At 37.5% G+C, this 22,366-nt stretch overlaps 1 long non-coding RNA gene across 45 annotated transcripts in view; it reads left to right on the forward strand.

The window, feature by feature from the left end:
- LOC137488701 (uncharacterized) overlaps window positions 1-22,366 on the forward strand; it is a 152,351-nt gene that overhangs the window by 59,352 nt on the left and 70,633 nt on the right. For 25 of the 45 annotated variants that reach the window (XR_012396179.1, XR_012396209.1, XR_012396191.1 and 22 more), the window contains one exon: window positions 9,923-10,062. This is a non-coding gene — a long non-coding RNA (uncharacterized lncRNA). Of the gene's footprint in view, window positions 1-1,465; window positions 2,324-9,922; window positions 10,991-17,807; window positions 18,357-22,366 lie in introns of those variants that run through there. The other 20 variants (XR_012396185.1, XR_012396182.1, XR_012396201.1 and 17 more) reach the window with 4 other exon arrangements.

Here is a 22,366-nt window from a genome sequence, read left to right on the forward strand (position 1 = left end):
TTAACATCTGACTTTTTCAAATGGTTATGTGCCTTTTATAGTGTGTGTATATGTGTGTGTGTGTATATATATATATATATATATATATATATATATATATATATATATATATATATATATATATATATATATATATATATATATATATATATATATATATATATACACACACACACATACACACACACACACACGTAAATATATCTGGTAACAATTTCATATACATATTGTATGGGTCTTTGTCAGAGCTTGACAGGTACTTTCAGTACACAGTTCATGGATAAGTTTCTTCCTCCATTTCACAAATGTAAGTTAGTTTGATTACAATGGTTGCACCTTGTTTTCTCTAGCTACCAAATTATGTATTTTATTGTGTTTTGTAATCGCTCCCCGCTGCTTGTACTGTATCTGGTTGGCACTTTATATTTTTATATCACTTCTAAAACAGCGTCGAAAATCCGACGCTTTGTTTTACAGATTAAAATGCGCTTGTGAGCACATGATCCTCCTGCCATTTGTTGTTGCTATGGCCACCATCAGCTGTTCCTACACTCGTGCGGTGGTCGAGTTTCAAAATAGTTCAGCTTTTGCCGATGTGTGGATTAATACTGAATTTGTTTCATATATATATATATATATATATTTTTTTTTTATGGTTAAGAATAGAGCAATATGCTGGTGTTAAACTTTTATTTATTTAATGCACACCTGCACTGGGCTCACACATACACTCTGCACTCTGACTCCTTTAACAATGTTGATAAGCCGTGGTGGGCGTTTCTCTCTGTCTCAAGCTTAAAGCAGTCGACCAATCACAACAGACTGGGTCAATCACCACAGATTAGCATCGCGCTAAGGAGGGGTTTGGGAGCAAATGAATCGCTGAACGAATCATAAGGGAGTCGCTGAGATAATGAGGCAAAAATAAATGCAGATTATAAGACAAAGAAAGTGTTTGACCTTGCATGCATATCAGAATGTTGTTGGAGATCTCCAAAACCAAAATATGACCTTTTATATTACAAATAGGGGCTCTTTAAGATTGTGCAAGGGGGCAATTGAGATTACAATCTTTTTTCAATTAATCATGCAGCCCTAATTTTTATCTCTAAAATGTTTTGCAAATGGCTTAAAAACTTCTTTAAAATGTCACATAAGCAATGTTTTTGAGTTGTTTTTACTTATGCATTCGAGTCTTCTCATTCTCAGATTTTTGCAGCAAAATAGTTCCAACCTCAGTAACCGGATAGCAACACATAGGAAACATTTAGAATACCTATGTACACAGCAACCCCCTGGTATCCGCCCTACTGTTAAAACACTGACCTCTGCACTAGAATAAATGTCAATTTTCAGTCTTTCCGGGCGCGTTTTGTCTCTTTATTGGTTGATACTGATTGCTCATTAGAGGCTGGATGGCGTTTAATTAAAAAGCAATTGCGTGTGTGTGTCTTGAACTAATTAGGAGCGGCAATTACCCCAAACTGTGAGTGCGTCCTCCTACCGGCCGCAGGAACAATGGACTGTCTGTCAGTGGCGGTGTTGCCCAAGCAGAACAGATGTGTGTGGACACGCGAGACAATGGCGTGGCTGGATAAGTGGGTTCCTGATCTCCGAGGCAGGGGGGTCGGGGGGGACGGCAGCTTGTGTCCGAGACGCCTCCGTGGGGCGAGGGAGAAATCCACAGGACCAGCGAAGAGCCCGATCCATCCCAAACACACACACACACACTCAGGAGCTGTCATGGCCCCTGCGGAGACAGACCCTGCTGATCGGCTGCTAATGGACATCTGCTATAAATGCCTCGCACCCGTCGCTCTGATGAGACGGAGATTAGTGCGTATCGTGGATGCACGTCCGCTCTACTCACACAAACAAAGCAAACTGACGAGAAATAATGCAAAATCCACTGGGCTAAGTGGAAAATCCCCTGTATGAAGTCACACTCAGTCCATAAGGAAGGCCGGATCAGCCGGGAGACGTGTCAGTCCATCTGAACCACTGCCAATTTTCAAATTAGCACCAATTTTCTCCCCGGACAGCAGTTGGCGTTTCTCTTTTAAGATTGTTGCTTTCGTTTTGAAAAATATGGTTCCTCTGATGTCATAGAGGATCTTATTTTTACGATTCCTAGAGAACCTTTTCTTGGTTTTGTTTTTTAGGACATTTTTAAAATCTGACTTTAAAGAACCTTCCGTGGAATGGAAATATTATGTGTAAAGTAAAAGCTTCTAAGTGGAACCCTCTATAGCTATTTTAATATCCTCCTGTTTTATGTGCATTTCAGAAAGTCGCATTAAAAAAAGCTTAAAGGTTCAAGACACTCTGGAGTACTGTTTTTGAGAGCACCTGTCAGCTTAAATTGTGGGTAAAACTGAATGATTTTGAGCTTTTGTCAGCTAATTTAATTTTCCCGGTTTGAAATAATTTTTGGGGCGGGAGAAAAATCTGTGACTTAGCGAGAATCTGCTAGTGCAGTGATGACGTGTCGGTATCTCATTATCATTCATAGCTGAGTTTTCTTATCCTATGAGAAGACCCTGATTCTTAACTATTCATGAGAGTGCATGCTTTCCAAAGGCAAAGCAGACCTGCCAAGCTGTGAGACCCAAAGACAGGGTGAGACCATGTCAGTGTACGGCAAACAGTATTTAGCTGTTCATGAAGGGTTGCAACGTTATGTGTTCCATGATCCACAATGTTTGTTGCATTTTCCCGCCACTCTGTAAGGGCCGGTACAGCAAAGCTGTTGGTTTGCAACCCAGTAGTGTTGGCCAATCAGAAAGGAGAAAACGACGGTGAAAGGTGAAATCTCCACTTGTAGTGTCCACATGACCACATGGTACCCGGAGTTTCAGAAAGTCTTCACCCCTGGCCCCTGAGTTTTAAAAAGTTTTATTTCAGCCCATGTCTACATGTACACTATTATTTTTGTCCTGCTTTTGTTAAAAAACAAAAAAAACAAAACAAAAAAAACAAAACAAAACAAAAAAACAACGCAAAACCACAATATAATGCGTGTGAAGAGCATGTCGAAACAACAGGTAGCGATAATGACACTTTCATGCTGGGTTCACATCAAATGGGGAATGAAGTATTTGCACGAGTAAATTTCAAGCAAATCAATGAAAGTGTGAGAACAGAGGTGGATCACTGTTCCGTGGGAGAACAACACAAAATATGACCTGTAACGACACAGTATTTTGAGTTTTGGAAAATCTTCACCGTGGCCAAAGTTTTCAGAATCTTTCAATTTCAGCCCATGTCCACTGTACTTTTTAAATGGACATTTCCCTGCTTTCATAATAAAAAAAAAAAATCTCCGTCCATATGAAAACCAAGCGGCAACCTACCGCTCTCCCTCGGGAAGCCAATACGCAAGTAACTGAAAACTGCAATTCATCGATATTCTGCTTGTCCTGGCTCCATAACAGAGCAAATTTCAATCCGCTTGTTAAGTATGACGTCACACGAAGCGGCTTCCGGGTCCAACCGCTCTATTCAACTGAATGGGGAGACTCATGAAATGGTAATAATAAACGTTTACAAAGCGATTTGAGGCTTTCGAAAATCATGATCGCAGTATATATGTCCATGCCTAATATCTGATGGCCAGAAAGTGATTTTTTTTTTAAATAAATTGTTAATTTTGGTATTTGTTATGCAGCAAGCCCAGAGATTGTTGTGTACACTATGCTTTTATACAAAATAACTTTAATGTGTGATAGGAATAAAAAGTGATCATAAACGAATGATTTCTCCACTCAAAGAGCGGCTTGGACCCGGAAACAGTATTACATACATCACAAACACGTCACCAATTAACAAACGGATTGAGCCCACTGTTAGAATGGGCAGCTTTACAGCAGCAAAAAAGGTGTTTACAGCCTGGTACAAAGAACTATTTTGGTGCATATAGCTAATATTACCCTTCATGACAACTGTGAGGGGGTGAATTTTTTTTTTTTTTTTTTTTTTTATAACTCATGCGTTTCCTTTATAATGGTTTATATTAAGTTTGCATAACTAAGGGCGTGGCCACTTGAGTGACAGCTTGGTCTCGCTGGTTGCAGTCACTTCACCTCAGCTGACTCCGGGAGATTAGCCGCTAATATCGGCATATTCATCCTATTTTTGTGTTGTTTTATGTGGTTTTACACAGTCAGTTGCGTTTTGGGCTTATTTCTTACGATTATCACATGATATGGCATGCTGTGTGCACTTAATTGTTCTCACAAACCATTCACGTGGTTTCTGTTTCCCAGGTGAGTAGTTATTTACTTGTATACCATCTCTAAAAACGTATTTGTTTTATTTAAGATCATTAATCATTTATAATGTTCTTTAGAGTTGTAATGCATTCCAGAATCTGACAGATTGATTTGCTGTAGGCTCTAGATCAGTCATCTGTAGCGTTGTCATACAGTGTTATGCCTGGATTTCATCAATAGTCTTGCATTTACTAACACAGACCACATCTGAAGTGTTTGGAAGTAATTTGCGTTTCCTCATGTTGAAAAATGTTATAAGAGCAATGTTTAGTGGCTCAATGTAGTACAACAGTGTTTTTAAAAGTCTAAACACTTTATTGATATAGTGTACAGCCAAGCACATGTGGTCAGAATACAAACGAGTCACAGATAATAAAGTATTCAGCGTTCTCCCAAAGTAAAGTCTGTCTAAGCCAGGTCCAAGCAAAATGTATGCTCTGCTCACTCCCCGCCTCTTTGCCCTTGTTTGGTTGCCTGCCGTGGGTGCGATACGCACTAACAAAATGGCGATGGTTGTCCGCGTCTACTTGTCGCTTCTTTTGCAGTGTTCAGAAACCTATGGGTGACGTCACGGATACTACGTCCATATATTTTACAGTCTATGGTGAAAATGCAAAATCACAATGTGATTCGTGTGAAGAGTGCGCCAAACCAACAGGTGGCAATAGTGACACTTTCATACTGGGTTCACATCAAATGGTGAATTTGCAAGAGTAAATTGCATACAAATCGATGCAAACGAGAGTACAGAGGCGGATCACTGTCCCGGGGGCGAACAACACGTAATATGACCTGTAATGACCAACATAGGCTCATACTGAAAACGTAGCCCTAAATCTGTTTCTGGAGATTGTGAATTATGTTGCCAGAAGTATGTATGGCTGCATTTCCGTTTTAAAATGAACGCCACAGGGCGGTATGATGTTTGCTTTTCGAGTTGACCGCTTACCTCTGTATAAACAGATTTCCAGCTGTTACCAGTTTGTCACGTTAGCTCGCAATGTACGTTGTCTGATTTGAGAGAGGAGTTGACCACGATGACTGGTTTCAAGTTCGGGAAAGAACCGTTCCAGAAAGCAGGTAAGACAAAAACAACAAGCCAGAAAGTAAATAAATTAAATAACAGGGTGAGAATGTGGTAAAATCTAAAAATGGAGTAAAAAAACAGATGAGGGCTTTTATTTTTTTTGATTGATTTAGAAAGTTGTTGGTTGGGTTAAGGGAAGTGGGTGGGCGGGTTGATCAATACAATTGGTTGGGTTTAAGGAGTTGACAGCGGCCTCTGGTGGGTTTACGTGAGAACAGCAGATGTAAATGGCACTCATGAGACAAATTTGATATCTAAAAAAGCGTACATAGTGACATCTGGTGGATTCATAAAAACTGCAAAAAAAAAACTGCAAAAAAACAAAACAAAAACGTAGCTCTTGGGACGTATTTGGCACTGTCCAGAATTCAATAAAGAGGTACTTTTTCAGAATGCGCTTGGGTTGGCACTGAGACTGTACCAAAGACTGTAGAAAACACAAGAAATGTCACACGTATAATTTTGTATAATGTGTATAATGTAAATGAACATTAATTGAGGTATTGTGAGCAAACTATTAATAATAATATAAATAATTAAAAGCTTTTGATGAACACTAACTGGCCACTTTATTAGGTACAGCTTACTAATGGGTGGTTGGAAACTCTCTTGCCTTCAGAACTGTCTTAATCCTGCGTGGCATAGATTCAACAAGCTACTAGAAATATTTCTCAGAGATTTTGCTCCGTATTGACATTATAGCATCACTCAGTTGCTGCCGATTTGTTGGCTGCACATCAATGATGTGAATCTCCCATTTCACCACATCTCTAAGGTGCTCTTTTGGATTGAGTTCTGGTGATTGTGGAGGTCATTTGATCTAGTTTAGAAATGTGTAACGTCAATATGATAAAAGAAGCCCCGTCTTATATTACAGGAGCCAATCATCAATCACTGTAGACTGATTCTCTGAGGTAAGGGCTCGGACCAGATCTGAGTTTTTTTCAGATTTTGTGTGGTTCAACAGTTTAGAAATTAAACTAAAGAGACAATTGTTGTTTAATATTATTACCAATTCCAATCCTAAGCTTGGCAAGCAATTTTGGAGAATTTGATGTTCCTCATTTAAGCAAAATGTCCAAGCATACTGCCTGAGAGGTATTTCAAAAGATGGCTGCCAAGTGAAATGACTTGGCTTAAAGGGACTTTGACTGTACCCAGAATATCGAAAAATCTTTACCCTCACCGGAGATTTCAGAAAGTTTTGTTTTCAGTTTCACTGTGTTTTCATGTGGACAAACAGCAAAACTGCTTAGTAAAACATGCAGTTTTAAAAATACCCATGATCATGTGAACAGAGCCTGAATATATACAGCTTGATAAACAAAAAACATCTTCATTTCAGGCCGCAAATCACACCCCCTGTATGTTTGTGTTTTCAAGTGCATGTGTTGAATTGTCAGTTTTTTAGTGTTTTTGTCAGGATCAGCTTGAGTGCGTGTCTGCAGAGTGTGTTATAATGGCATGTGAGGACATGTTGGTGCAGAAATCAGCTGGCAGCATCAGATGCTGGAGGAGAACCTGCCGCAGGAATCCCCCGACAGGAGCCACTCATTATTCACTCGGTCTCGTCTTTTGTCTCTGTGGCTGAAGCTGTCAAACTTGTCACTGGCAGGAGAGCGCTGTTATTCCTCAGGGATCCTCTTTCTCTCGCTCTCTCGGAAATGAAAATCACTGCCATGTGAAATGGGATCGTTGTTGCCCGTTGCTGCTTCACTGAAGGAGAGATGCTCGTACTCCAGTCATTTTTAATCAGCACAACAGCCTGTGAGAGTTGAATTCAGATGGCTGCTCTGCAAACGCTTAGTGGTTTTTCATTTGTTTGCGACTTGTACAGCAGATTTGGGGTTACAATAATTGAATAATCATAATGAGCAAGGCTTTTACAGCATTTGTAGCTTTTCAAGTCATGTAAATGAACATTGATTGATGTATTATAAGCAAATGTTTAATAATAATGCCAGTAGTTGAAGTGTTTTGATGTAGATTTTTATTTCTTTTAAGCTTAATAATTAAATAATTGATTCAAATAAAAGTAAAAAAAAAAAAAAAAGTTTTTTAATGTAGCAGGGATTCAAATTAATCAAAACTGACAGTAAAAAAAAAAAAAAAAATCCTATTTTGAGCATTCCAATTCTGTATGTATCCATATGTGTGGAAAACATTAATTAATCATTAATAGAATGTTAGTATAATATACTATAAATATTTTATAATATACTATAAATTATATATATATATATATATATATATATATATATATATATATATATATATATATATATATATATATATATATATATAATTTTACTCTATTGTTACTTTTAATCAATATATTTTTATTCATATTTACTAATTGTAATGTTTTGGTAATGTTCAATATTTTTGTGCTTAGTCTACATCACAATTTTATTATTTTTTTGCTATTTTCATTTATTAATTTTTATATATTTTTTGTTGCGTCTAATAACGTTTGCTCAATATTACAATTTTAATTTATGCATCTTTATTTTTGCAAATGTTCAAATTGTAATACCTTGTGTCTGCATAATCATTTTTTTTTAATTTTGGATTTTAGTTGTTAAAGTTGGATTTACTTATATAGTTGTTATTTAGGTGATTAAATCTATTTGTATTATTTGAACATATTGAAACAAAATTGCATATTTTTAAATTAAAATGTATATTGGATAAGACTATACATTTTTTTAAATTTTATTTACACACACACACACACACACACACAATATAAATACAGTGCTCAGCATAATTGAGTACACCCCATTTTGAAAATGAATATTTTTATCCATTTCTCAGGGAATATAGGCATTGCATTGTTGTGCATTTAAACAAAACCGATTTATTAAATAGATTTATTTATTAAACTATTTACTCACCAATCATATTTAGAAATAGAAAGATAATAAAATTTAATTCAAGCAAAATATTGCAAAAAATAAATTACAACCTACAAAATTTCAACTAAGTTTGAAATTTTTTTTGCTTTTTATTTTCCCACTTTTTAAAATTTGTATGTAATATTTATCCATGACACATTAGGTTTTTGGACCGTTATAGTAAGTTATTTTGTTAGATAAGCTCCAGATTTGGCTCCAGTCCTGACTAATCTAATCTATATGCACAAATATAATATTGTATAGCTTCCTATTAAAAATGGGATTTTAAAAGATTTTTGAGGAGTGTGCTTTCACAATACTGTATATACAGTGCTCAGCATGTAAAAGATTACTTTTGAAAGTAATAGTTTAAAATATCTGAGCTAATCTCATCAAAAAAGTAGCTAGTAGCATTACTTAGTTACTTTTTATAGTAAGTTATGCTACCATAAGTTACTTTTGCGTTACTTTTAACCTGTTAGCCAGCACTCAATTTGGGGAATTTACACCTACCTAACTTTAATAACCTGGCGGAGACTTGATCTCTTTCAGAACTTTTTTTTTTTTTCTTTCTTTTGTTTATTAGAGGAGCGCTGCAAATAACAACACACTGTGTAACCTCCATTTACCTTTTAAAACACATAAAAATGTTATTTTAGGAGAATGTAATCTGAGAACTTCCTGACCTCAGAGCTATACATGCCATATATACAGATTATTAAAAGTTTAAAAAGCAGTGCTTTTGTTACTTTTGTACTTTGTCTTCAGTAAAATCTCTGTCTATTGAGACAATCCCCTTTTTCTTTTCTTCAATGTGTTCAAAATAATAAACACATTCTCTCTTCGACTGCTTGATTCATTGTGACTACTTTCATTTTAATTCAGCAATTTATTTTTATAAGCTAATTAAAAAAACTAAAGTAATTTGCGTTACATTTTCAAAAAAGTAACTCAAATATTAGTATTTTATTTTTAAATGAAATGCTTTAAAAAGTTTACTTGTTACTTGGAAATGTTATATTATTACGTAACATTAGTTACCTCTGGCTGAATCAGTTGGCATTTCTGTGTGGAGTTAGCATGTTCTTCCCACGAGAACACACTCCGGTTTCTCCCACAGTCCAAAGACATGCGGTACAGGTGAATTGATTAAGCTAAATTGGCCATAGTGTATGTTTGTGAATGCAAGAGTGTATGGGTGTTTCCCAGTGTTGGGTTGTGGCTGGAAAGGAATCCGCTGCGTTAAACATAAGCTGGATAAGTTGGCGGTTCATTCTGCTGTTGCGACCCCTGATTAATAAAGAGACTAAGCCGAAAAGAAAAGGAATGACTGAATGAACTTAGGTTACCCTCAACGCTGTATATACAAATTTCTAGTTCATGATACCCAAACGCATTAGCTAGTGTAAACAAATTAAATGTTCTTGTTGCCATTTGAAGCTCAGATTTTGTCTGATGATATTTCATAAACTCATAAACCGGCATGCTTGTGTATTAAATAGAATGCATTATAAATGAATGTCCTTTAAGTTAAGGAATCTGCTGAACGTTACTGATCTGTGGTCTGTCGTAGGGGGAGAAATCAATAACTCTGCATTTCAAGGCTTTTCTTTTCACCTCATCTGTCCTCTGGTGTCTCAATAACACTTTGTCTCCTCTCTTCTCAGGCTGCTGCTGTGCTTTTATGTGACCATATCTCCGAAAGCCGGAGCGTGTTTTTCCTTCAAGTTGATGGAGTTGTCTGTCTTTCTCTACTGAGACCTTCAGCACAGACTCTCAGAGATGCTCAACTGAGGTCACAATGAAGGTCAGCAACAAGAGGATTCTCATATATCTGCCTTAATATTGATTTAAAAGAAAAAAAGGCAATGTCCTGACTGGACATTTAGCAAATTGATCACACTTCAGGTATAATTCTCCATGATGGCAAACTTTAAGCTATGATTCTTAGCTTAATAAACTCCCAATTTACTGCTGCTTATAGTGTTTTTCAATTGTTTTGTCACACAATTCACAACCCTGTTGTCAATTTTCAAAACTCTAGACACAATTTACAATCGTTTCCAAAATCGCACATTTTTGCAAAACAAACTTTTTCAAATGCTTGGATGGATCCAATTTCAAAATACAACTCAAACATTGCATTTGAAATAACTGTGTATTCATTTAATTAACACAATGTAACTATCAACTGAGACAAGCGTTCAAAGTAAGTAACTGTTTCATTACTCTGGATGCTCAAAAACTGATGTACAATATTGCATATTTAAATGATGAAAATTTCAGGGTAGATCAAATGACAGCAGTAACCACAGAAGATGACCAACTGCACTACTTTATCTATAGATTTCATCCTTATTCATATATTTGGTTTCTATGTTCTATGTACCACTTTTACAGACAATGTTTTCATATTTAACATTACTGTATGCAAGAAAGCCAAATCACAGCATAACAGCAGACTAATGTCAGGTCTGAATTCACATTCGTGAATTCACATGACTAATGAAAACCCCACTGTGATGTGGAGAAGAACCTGTGGCCAAATCCAAAAGAGTAGATTAATGGAAACACAGATCCCAAAATAGAAATCTAATATATGGAAATGCCTATATGTCATCCTAGTTCATATGGACTTTGCATATATAAAATGTCATACGTATCATAATATTGCAATATTTGTCTTTTTTTCTTTTTTTTTCTTCTTTTTTTTGTAAATAAAAAACCTGAAAAATCAGATGTACATCAGTATTCCCAGCCTTTGCCGTGAAGCTCTAAATTGAGCTCAGGCACATTCTGTTTCCACTGATCATTCTTGAGATGTTTCAGCAGCTTCATTGGAGTTTACCTGTGGTAAAATCAGTTTATTGGACATGATTTGAAAAGGCGTACACCTGTGTATTTAAGGTCCCAGGATTAACGGTGCATTTCAAAGCACAAACCAAGCATGAAGACAAAGGAATTGTCTGTAGACAAAACAGAATTTTCTTGAGGCACAAGGCTGGGGAAGATTACAGAAAACTTTATGCTGCTCTGAAAGTTCCAATGAGCACAGCGGCCTCCATCATCCGTAAGTGGAAGATGTTTGAACCACCAGGACTATTTTTAGAGCTGGCTGGTTATCTAAGCTGAGTGATCGGGCGAGAAGGGCCTTAGTCAGGGAGGTGATCAATAACCCGATGGTCACTCTGTCTGAGCTCCAGCATTCTTCTGTGGAGAGAGGAGAACTTACAGAAGGACAACCATCTGTGCAGCAATCCACCAGTCAAGCCTGTATGGCAGAGTGGCTAGACGGAAGCCACCTCTCTGCCTGGAATTTGCCTTTGGAGTGAATGCCAGGCGTTACGTTTAGAGAAAAGCAGGCACCGCTCATCACCAGGCTAATAGCGTCTCTACAGTGAAGCATGGTGGTGGCAGTATCATGCTGTGGGGATGTTTTTCAGCAGCAGGAACTGGAAGACTAGTCAGGATAGAGGGAAAGATGAATGCAGCAATGTACAGAGACATCCTGAATGAAAACCTGCTTCAGAGAGCTCTTGACCTCAGACTGGGGCGACGGTTCATCTTCCAGCAGGACAATGACCCAAAGGACACTGCCAGAATATCAATGGAGTGGCTTCATAACAACTCGGTGAATGTCCTTGAGTGGCCCAGCCAGAGCCCAGTCTAAAACCTATTGAACATCTCTGGAGAGATCTGAAAATGGCTGTACACCGTCACTTCCCATCCAACCTGATAGAGCTTGAGAGGTGCTGCTAAGAGGAATGGGCAAAAATTCCCAAAGACGGGTGTGCCAAGCTTGTGAAAGAATTTAATCCATTATGTAATAAGGCTGTAACATAAATAATGTGGAAAAAGTGAAGCGCTATGAAATCTTTCCGGATGCACTGTAAAGCACAGTATAGCATTTTTGTCATTTTTCTCTGTATATATTTACATTCATTTATATTTATGTTCATTTTAATTCATTAATTTTCTTTTCGGCTTAGTCCCTTTATTAATCAGGGGTCGCCACTGCAGATTGAACCGCCAACTTATCCAGCATATGTTTTACGCAGCGAATGCTCTTCCAGCTGCAACCCTTTTCAGGCAAACATCCACACACACTCATTCACACTCATACACTATGGACAACTTAGCCTTCCTATTTCACCCGTACCGCATGTCTTTGGACTGTGGGGGAAACAGAAGCACACGGAGGAAAACCACGTGAACGCAAGGAGAACATGCAAACTCCACACAGAAACCCCAACAGACCGAGCTGAGGCTCGAACCATCAACCTTCTTGCTGTGAGGCGACAGCACTACCTACTGCGCCGCCGAGTTCATTTTTAATGGAACATCATTAATTTTCTGCCAAGACATTTTTTGTGGCTCTGATTGTGTGTGTATGTGTGGCTCTGTTTGTGTCTGTGAGGCTCTGTGTGTGTGTGTGTGTGTGTGTGTGTGTCTCCTCACCTCTTGCACCTTCACTTGTTTACTCCGAGTGGTATTTGTTTGTCTCTGTCTGTCTCTCTGTCTGTCTGTCTACATGTGGCTGGGTAAAGAGGATTAAAGTGATGCAGCGCTGCATCTGTCTGTCCTCCAGCTTGCAGCTTTCAGTCCCCAAGCTTTGATGTGTTAAATGGGGCATCTTCAGCCCGTGTGTGTGTGTGTGTGTGTATGAGAGAGTGAATGTGTGTCAACCTAAAAGGCATTGGAGAGCAGAGAGGATGTAGAAATGCATGTGAAGAAATGAATCATGGGTCTAATGGAGCGCACAGCCTGTGTAAACCATTAAAGTTCCCTCGGCGCTTGACAAATGCAGAATATCATCAGCCCGGCAGACAGAAGGATTAGCTGTGCATTTTGTTTTGTTGTTGTTCATTTGTGTTTCCGTCTGAATTAATCAGCATTCAGGAGTGGTTGCTTTGCTCAATTAATCTTTCTGTATGTCTGTTTACTCATTCATTAGCTCTGTGGCGTCTTACTGCAACACAAAGCAACAGGCGTTCTGCTCGCCGATAGCATTCAGCTCCGGTCCATGCTGCTTAATTCGGGGTTGTAATTTGTGTTCGCAAATTGCTGTTGATCATAACCCTAGCATATAAATCTGCAGGTATTGTTATGAAAATGAGCACTGCTCGGCTCGGCTCTCATTGTAATGACGAAGCATAAAACAAACGAGAGAAGACAAAAGGTCAGTGTTGTGGGTTTATTCTTTTTGCATTTCCGTGTAATGCTAGTGTCCAACGGCTGTGTCGCTAACAAAAGAGTACCAAGGAATTACCAATGGATTTTATCAGTTTGTTTTTAGCACAGTGGTTCTTAAAGTTTTTTTCACCAAGTACCACCTCAAAAAAATAGTCTCTCCGAGTACCACCAAAATGACCATTATTGAAATAAAGTGGCGTAGTTGGCCAAATCAAGCAGCTACAGCACTGCACAGTCTGAAAACGAGGCATATTCATATTTGTACAATTTGACAACTTGACCTTGTGTCTCGCGGAGCTCAAAAGTTAAGATGTTTTAAACTGGGAACACCTGGAAAACGCAAGCGCGTCGTGCTGCAGTTTCTACTCATTTTGCTAGTCTGTGGGTTAAATTTTGATGCTCAAGTGACCGAGATGTAACAAGAAAATACGGTCATTTTTCTCAATAAAAGATTTTTCAAAATAAATGATCGTTCAGACTCAGAAAATCAATAAAACGGAAATAATTAATAATTTTTTGTGCGGCCCGGTACTAATTGATCTATAGACCGGTGCCGGTCTGTGGCCTGAGAGTTGGGGACCACTGCTCTAGCGTGTATCTGCTCCGCAAGCACCACACACCTCTTTCTCTAGTTCTGCGTCGTTTGGATTAATTTTTAGCAGCTGATGACGCGATGCACTAAAATAAACATTTTAAGCACAGTGCGTTGATCGTAGGCTTTAGAGAACAGCCAATGCTGATCACATCGGTGTTATCGAACGCATCAAATGATAAAATTTGTATTCATTTTTTCTTACATTACTTAGGGATTCCTCCACGTACCACTAGAAGTAAGCCCGCGGACCGCTATTGTTACATGTACCACAGTTTGAGAACCACTGGTATAGCATGTTAACAAAAATACAATTCATTGAAATACTTTGTAAATACCAAGTTACATCAATTCAGTAGTATACAAGCATGTTTGTGTAGTATTTTTGTGTTTGTGTGCCCTCCAGAAACTTGCGTTCTGTGAATGAACGTCGCCTCGTGTTTTTTACATTTGTAAGTCGCTTTGGATAAAAGCGTCTGCTAAATGACTAAATGTAAAATTACTTTATGAGAATACTGCTTATTTGTCAGATCTATGTGATCGTTGTATATATGTGTGTGTATATATATATATATATATATATATATATATATATATATATATATATATATATATATATATATATATATATATATATATATATATTTGCAGAAATCACACTAACAATGAGCAGGCTATGGGCCACAAATGCCTAAAAATGCTTTGGCAACTGTATATAAAACCCTAGAAATCACCTTTTTGACTCTTCTAAAGCATAAAAATATCAATATGTTGGCAGTTATTTCAGAAACATGCTATTTACATTCTTGTTTATCTGAAAAACAATGCTGAAGTCAGATATTCTGCTTTCAAAATGTGCTTTCCGTGCTGAAACGTCTGTCTTTGTTTTGTTTTTTTTAACCCACCCACTACTAGTTTAGCCAATTATATTTCAGCACCCCGGGCTGCTTGCTGGAAAACAACGCATTACGTTTATTCAGTCAGGAAGGCTCCTAAGGCATTTGTTCGTGACCGAAATGCGACCTCCTGTGGACAGTAGCAGACTCCAAAATGAGATGCAGATTCAGAGTTCCACATGATGAGGTTATTAATTAGCAAATAATTTAAATATTACGAGTGTAAACATTAGGTGAGCAGGTTACATTGTAAACTCGTGTCCTAACAACCCGCTATGTAATGAGATTTAGAGTCATTAGCAATTTGGCTGTTTGCACCAGACAAAACACAACAGAAATTTAAATGCAGCCATTCAGAAGCACAGAATAGCGCACTCACTGCACTCCATTGAAATGGTAAGGTTTATAATTTAATTAATACATATTAAACCTCTTTAACATTATTAAATGTAGATGCTGAATCACTGATTTGTGTTGGAATCAATTCAGTTACAGTTTAATTTAATTTCAAGATCTGAGGTGAACTATCTGCTGCTGCTTTCAGTAGTTTGGCAATAAATGTCATGTAAAATGGCATTCAAACTCAAATTATTAGCATTTACACATGAGTTGTACCCGAGTTGATCATGCCTAGTGCTGAGGAGTAGGGCTGCTCGATTATGGGAAAAATCATCACGATTATTTTGGTCATAATTGTTATCATGATTATTTAAAATGATTATCAGTTGAAGTCAAAATTATATGCCCTCCTGTGAATTTTTTAAATAAATATTTCCCAAATTAGGTTTAACAGAGCAAGGAATTTTTCACAGTATTTCCTATAATATTTTTTTCTTCAGGAGAAAGGCTTATTTGTTTTATTTTGACTAAAATAAAAGCAGGTTTAAATATTTTGAAACCTAATTTAAGGTCAATATTATTAGTAATATATATTTTTTGATTGTCTACTGAAGAAACAACACACTTTAGTCTGAATGCTTTTTTTTTTTGGAGGAAAAAAAAAAAAAAATATATATATATATAATTTTTTTTATTATTATTTTTTTATTTTTTTATTAGTTCTGTCTGGTTCTCGAATCCGATTGGCTGATAGCAGTGATATATTTAAGTAATATCACCACCCATACAGCCTCTTTACCCTTTGTGTACTACTCCGCCCACATACAGCCTGCAACAAGCAGACACGACAGATCTAAAGTGTCGTTAGAATCTTTAAAAGATGCTTGCTCAGCTGTTTAGCTGTCAGCTTATAATTTGAATCCAACACGGAAAAAAGTAGTTCCTCATACAAAAGGGTTTTTGACACTCTCCATGTTTGATTTTGTTTTTATATACACAATTATACCATCAAACTGTTGTATAAACGTAATGTCACACTCGTAGCAGTGTGATATAGCTGTATATCGGCACTGGTGGGGGCACTAGCTACTCGTGTGATATTGCTCATATATATATATATATATCTTCACTATAAGAAAAAAACTTTATAGCTACAGCAGTCTTTCAGTCAAGAGCAGTAAGTGATTTTGCCCTTTTGTTGTTTGATTAATGATAAAAACAGTCAGTAGCAGGAAAATTGCGCACTGTCACTTTAAGAGCAGTACGGTTCTGATTAATGGTTTCGCTTTCACGTGTCTTTTGATTCTCAACTCGTTTTGTTTATTACACAAATGAGGCTTAATATAAATAATCACTAAACGCTGCGTTTTGACACCTATTTGATCATTGAAGCGCTCACATTAAGATGACTTTAGATGTGTGTGCTCTGGCTGTCTCTGAGGTTGAGCGCACGCACACAACAGCATGCGATCTCATTCGCGCTTTTAACAACATGAATGATTCGAATGTTCATTAATGAATGATGCGCATCCTGTGCTGCAAACATTACATTACATTACAGTACATGCTTTTAGCAATGGTCACCTGTATCTGAGCTTTGCAGAGGAACAAATGTGTACAACTGGAAAGGAGTGGTAAATGAAGCAATAATCGATTATCTCAATTAAAGTTTTTTCACAATCGTTAAAAGCCAAAATCGAAATCCAAACCGAATTTTTAATTAATTGCACAGCACTGAGAAGGGTTCTTGATTGAGTTTAATATAAGACATATTGGGAGTGAGAATGTGTTGAGGTCCAGAGGCACGCAGGCGCCCCACAGTTAAGTCTTCAGAATGCAATTTTTGCTAAAGGGGCCCATATCAGAAACCTATGCGTAAGGCCCAGAATACAATTGACAACCGTCTACTAGTAGTGACAGCTCAGAATACCTAAGCAACAGATTAGCAAATGCGCAGCTATTAGGCAAATTTCTCTATTGTGCCATTGGCTTTTACATCGTCAGCCAGCATTTACATTTTCTCCTGCAAATGTAAAATATCTAGTGTTTTAGGTTTTGTTGTTCTGTTAAAAGACCCCTATTGTGATACAGTACACTTGGCATAAATAGACCTGAAGAAATCGCAGAGGCGCCCCTTAAGCGTTCGTCCCAGCCCTCCGTAGCCCTTTAACTGGGTTTAAACGACATTGTTTCTGGGCCTGTAAAGAATACATAGTGTCTGCCCCGGGGTGAAAAGGCTGGGCGGCAGGCAGATCGGAGAGGGGGGCTGGAGTCTTTATTAACCCTAGAGTGGCCAGCTAATGTGATTGAAGAGGTGCCACCTGGCTGTGTGTATGTGTGTGTGTGTGTGTGTGTGTGTACAGTCAGCTGCTGTAGATTGGGGAGGACCAGGTGCTGAGATTGGGCTCTCCTAATTGTTGCCATGTAACAGCGCGCTTGACTGCACTGTGCGGCTTGGGGCGAGAGGATTAGAGCAAAGAAAGACGCTGTTGCTGACACAGAAGTCCATTTTCTTTCTTTCTTTCTTTCCAGAACCCCACCCCACCCCCCCAATTCTGCACAATCCCAGTACTCCTCCCAAGAAAGAGCGAGGGATGAGGGCGGACAGACAGAGGGAGAGAAGCTGGTCGCATTGTTTAATACACTGGAGGTGGAGATCAGGAGTGGATTTTTGAGAAAGCCAGATATTGGCTCCATCTGTTTGCGAGCTTGATGACCCTGAAATTTATCAAAGAGCGAGACACTCGTCCAGCTCATTAAAATACAGTTGACTTTAAATCTCTGAGGATCAATAATATAAGAAATGGAAAATTAAGAAGTGGAGACGTTTCCATTCATTTATTCTTAATTTTGGCTTAGTCCCTTTATTAATCAAGGGTCGCCACAGCGGAATGAACCACCAACTCATCCAGCATGTGTTATTATGCAGCGGATGCTCTTCCAGCACCAACCCAGCACTGGAAAACACCATAGACCAGGCGTGTCCAAACTACGGCCCGCGGGCCATCTGCGGCCCGCAATCAGTTTTGTGGCAGCCCACGAGGCTTTTTATAAATATCAATAGAATCTGGCCCGCTATACAAAAATGAACGTAATTCAATAAATAACCACCGGGTGTCGCTATTACATACATTCAATTAAGCAGCAGTTCTTGTTATGATCTGTCTGTCTGTCTGTCTGTCTGTCTGTCTGTCTGTCTGTCTGTCTGTCTATCTATCTATCTGTCTACACACAGTTGAAGTCTGAATTATTAGCCCCTCTTTGATTTATTTCTTCTTTTTTAAATATTTCCCAAATGATGTTTAACAGAGCAAGAACCTTTTTACCGTATGTCTGATAATATTTTTTTCTTTTGGAGAAAGACTTTTGTTTTATTTCGGCTAGAATAAAAAGCGGTTTAAATTTTTTTATGAACCATTTTAAGGTCAAAATTATTAGCCCCTTAAGTCTTCAGAACAAACCATTGTTATAAAATAACTTGCCTAATTACCTTAACTTGACTAGTTAACTTGATTAACCTAGTTAAGTCTTTAAATGTCACTTTAAGCTGTATAGAAGTGTCTTAAAAATATCTAGTCAAATATTATTTACTGTCATCATGGCAAAGATAAAATAAATCAGTTATTAGAAATAAGTTACTAAAACTAATATGTATAGAAATGTGTGGAAAAAAATCTTCTCTCCGTTAAACAGAAATTGGGGGAAAAATAAACGGGGGCTAATAATTTAGGGGGGCTAATAATTCTGACTTCAACTGTATTTTTATATATATATATATATATATATATATATATATATATATATATATATATATATATATATATATATATATATATATATATATGCGTGTCTGTGTGATGTATGTAAAATTTGGCCCGCGACGACGTTTGTTTTTTTGCATCTGGCCCTCGGCCCAAAAAGTTTGGACACCCCTGCCATAGACTGTAAAAGATATGGATGTAGTATCCGTGACTTCACCCATAGGTTTCTGAAGAACGCAAAAGAAGCTACAAGTAGGCGTGCCCAACTCTCGCCATTTTGTTTGTGTGTCATTGTACAGACTGAGGGTTACCAAATAAGGGCAAAGAAGCGATGCGTAAGCGGAGCTACAGATGCCTGCTAGCATTTAGCTTAGACAGGCTTTTGTTTGGGAGAAACTTTTAATACTTCATTACCTGAGACTGGTTTGTGTCCTGACCACATGTGCTTGGTTGTACACTATATCAATAAAGTGTTTGGACTTTTAAAAACATTGTGGTAACCCATTGAGCCACTAAGCATTGTTCTTATAATGTTTTTCTACAGGAAGAAAACACTTTAAACGCCTCTACAAACACTTCAGATATAGTCAGTGTTAGTAAATGCAAGGCTAATTATAAAATATAAATAAATAAATATATATATATATATATATATATATATATATATATATATATATATATATATATATATATATATATATATAGCCTTTAATTATGTAGTCTAATATAACTTAATAAAAACAAATTGGAGGAGTTATAAACTTACAGTGGTCATGAAGAGTAATATTAGCTATTTGAACCAAAATTGTTCTTATACCAGGATGTAAACACTTTTTTCGACTGTAAAGTTGGCCATTTTAACAGTGGGCTCAATAGACATTTGCTCTTATGGATCCAGGACTAGCGGAATTTCGATAAATTGCAGTTTCAGTTACTTGAAACACCCATACACTCTTTTATTCACAGACATAATCTATGGCCAATTTAGATTATTCAATTCACCTATATTGCATGTGAATTAATGGAATTTAAGGGAAGGTAGAAGTTATGCGGCTGTCTATTACGGAAAACATAAATGAAGATCAAAGTATAAAACACAAAGATCAATGTGTAACACTGGGGCTATTTTTCTACGAAGGTTTGAACTTTGAGTGTTTTAACAATTATATAAAGTGATTATTATATAAAGATTATTATATAAAAATTATATAAAGTGTGTTGTTAAGGGTTTTACAGCCTTATTATATCTATAATAATTGTAAAAAATGAAGCAGACTACTTCGTGATTTTCATCTATTGCACATTATTTTTAGAATGTAACTCTCATAAATAACGAGGGACCCACTGTATTTCATTTTCTGCCATATATATTGTGATATGATTACAATTTCACCAGATCACTTGATTGGCTTTATTTGGAAATAATTCATCATTTTAGATGATTGGGATAAATTAGTAGGGGAGCAAATCTGCAAAATCAATATACAAGAATATATTGCTGTATTATAAAGGTGCAAATAAAAAAAACTGCTTTATGGTTTTCTAGAGAGTCAAACAGTATTCCGGTACAGACATTTGATAATCAAATGGCAGTTAAAATAATTAAAATAAGAGTGTATATTCTTCATTATTTAAGCTAAGATTTATAGGTGTGGAATTAATATGGACTGAGGGAACATGTCCATACCAATATCCAACATTTATTGAAATGGCCCCACCAATAATTAAATCGCCAACTTCTTGTTAACTCAAATTCCTAGTCAGCTAATTACATGGCAGCAACTCAATGCATTTAGGCATGTAGACATGGTCAAGACGATCTGCTGCAGTTCAAACTGGGCATCAGAATGGGGAAGAAAGGTGAATTAAGGGACTTTGAACATGGCATGGTTGTTGGTGCCAGACAGGCTGTCTAAGTATTTCAGAAACTGCTGTTCTACAGGGATTTTCATGATTTGCACACGATTTGTCTCACCAAAATTACACAATAGAAGATTGGAAAATTGTTGCCTGGTCTGATGAGTCTTGATTGCTGCTGCGACATTCAGATGGTAGGGTCAGAATTTGGCATCAACAACATGAAAGCATGAATCCATCCTGCCTTGTATAAATGGTTCAGGCTGGTGGTGGTGGTGTAATGGTGTGGGGGATATTTTCTTGGCACACTTTGGACCCATTAGTACCAATTGAGCATCGTGTCAACGCCACAGCCTACCTGAGTATTGTTGCTGACCATGTCCATCCCTTTATGACCACAGTGTACCCATCTTCTGATGGCTACTTCCAGCAGGAGAATGCGTCATGTCATAAACGTTTCTCGAACATGACAATGAGTTCACTGCGCTCAAATGGCCTCCAGTCACCCGAGTTCAATCCAATAAAGCACCATTGGGATGTGGTGGAATGGATCACACATCATGGATGTGCAGCCGACAAATCTGCAGCAACTGCGTGATGCTATCATGTCTATACGGAGCAAAATCTCTGAGGAATATTTCCAGTGCCTTGTTGAATCTATGCCATGAAGGCAGTTCTGAAGGCAAAAGGGGGTCCAACCCGGTACTAGTAAGGTGTACCTAATAAAGTGGCCTGTGAGTGTTTAATTCTATAATCTACAACCCTGTTAACAGTTGTCTAATTTGTCGGAGAACCTTCGAGTCAAATCGAATGCTCAGCCTTCCCAGTCATTTTTTAACTCCAGCTTAAAGGGATAATGCACTCAAAAATGAAAATGGTCATAATTTCCTCTCATTTCACTTCTTCTTCCAAACCTGTTTGAGTTTTTGTCTTCTATTGAACCCAAACGAAGATATTCAGAATAAAGCTGAACCATTGACTTCAATAGCATTTGTTTTTTTTTTTCTTCGAACAATGGAAGTCAACGTTTACAGCTTTTCAGATTTTTTCAAAATATCTTGTGTTGTGCTCAACAAAGGGTTCATAACCAGTAAACAGTTTATAAATTGTTATTTTGGGTGAACGATCTCCTTCAATAGGCTATGATGCGCATGGAAATGTTTGCGATGCATTGTGATTACACCTCCATCCATGCAGATAAGTGGTCTAAACGTCACCGCTGTAATGTTCCACAAGCATCCAATGGAGTTCTCCAACCAAAGCTTAATGTGAGAGTGACAAACCCTGCCTCAACAAAACACACAGCGCTGGTTAACCCACCCCCCCATATCCCGGCCACAGGAGACTCGGTCAAATCCCATGGAGAGATACGAGTCAACCTTGCCTCCTTTCAAGCTCATTACAACTTGTATTTAATGCAACGCTGCTCTTAGAACCGTTCGTCTAATTGTTCACCATTGTGTTTAACCCATC

Source organism: Danio rerio, chromosome 20 (assembly GCF_049306965.1).
Source record: "Danio rerio strain Tuebingen ecotype United States chromosome 20, GRCz12tu, whole genome shotgun sequence".
In the NCBI taxonomy this organism is placed as follows: Eukaryota; Metazoa; Chordata; class Actinopteri; order Cypriniformes; family Danionidae; genus Danio; species Danio rerio.